Raw genomic sequence first — 1,308 nt, 5'->3', positions numbered from 1 at the left:
AGTATTACATAAAATTGGGTTTTAAAGTATTATTTAAATAGGGTTTAAGAGAATCATGCAAATAGGGTTTTAAAGTATTATACAAATAGGGTTTTAGAGTATAATACAAATAGGGTTTTAAAGTGTCATAGAAATAGGGTTTAGAGTATTATACAATTAGGGTTTTAAAGTATTATATAAATAAGGTTTTAGAGTATTATACAAATAAGGTTTTAAAGTATTATAAAAATAGGGTTTGAAAGTATTTTACAATAAGGTTTTAGAGTATTATACAAATTGTGTTTTAGAGTATTATGCAAATAGGGTTTTAGAGTATTATACAAATAGGGATTTAGAGTATTATAAAAATAGGGTTTTAAAGTATTATACACATGGGATTTTAGAGTATTATGCAAAGTGGGTTGACGAGTATTATACAAATAGGGTTTTAAAATATCATTCAAATAGGGTTTTAGAGTATTATACAAATAGTGTTTTAGAGTATTATATAAATAGGGTTTTAAAATATTATACAAATAGAGTTTTAGAGTATTATACAAATAGTGTTTTAGAGTATTATACAAATAGCGTTTGAAAGTCTTTTGCAATAAGATTTTAGAGTATTATACAAATAGTGTTTTAAAGTATTATACAAATAGGGTTTTAGAGTATTATATAAAATAGTGTTTTAAAGTGTTATATAAATAGGGTTTTAGAGTATTATACAAATAGTGTTTTGGAGTATTATACAAATAGGGTTTTAGAGTAATATACAAATACAGTTTTAGAGTATTATACAAATAGGAATTTAGAGTATTATACAAATAGGGTTTAAGAGTATTATACAAATTATAAAAATAGGGTTTTAAAGTATTATACAAATAGGGTTTTAGAGTATTATACAAATAGGGTTTGAAAGTATTTTACAATAAGGTTTTAGAGTATTATACAAATAGTGTTTTAGAGTATTATACAAATAGGGTTTTAAAGTATTATTCAAATAGGGTTTTAGAGTATTATACAAATAGGGGTTTATAGTATTATACAAATATAATTTTAGAGTATTATACAAATAGGGTTTTAAAGTAGTATACGAATATAATTTTCAAGTACTATACAAATAGGGTTTTAGAATATGATACAAATAGGGATTTAGAGTATTGTACAAATAGTTTTTAAAAGTATTATACAAATAGGGTGTTAGAGTAATATACAAATACAGTTTTAGAGTATTATACAAATAGGGTTTTAAAGTATTATACAATAGGGTTTTGGAGCATCATACAAATAGGGTTTTAGAGTATTATACATATAGAGTTTTAGAGTATC

Source organism: Limulus polyphemus, unplaced genomic scaffold, assembly GCF_000517525.1.
Source record: "Limulus polyphemus unplaced genomic scaffold, Limulus_polyphemus-2.1.2 Scaffold6209, whole genome shotgun sequence".
Lineage (NCBI taxonomy): Eukaryota > Metazoa > Arthropoda > Merostomata > Xiphosura > Limulidae > Limulus > Limulus polyphemus.
The sequence above is the reverse complement of the archived record's forward strand: the minus strand, read 5'-3'. Positions refer to the sequence as shown.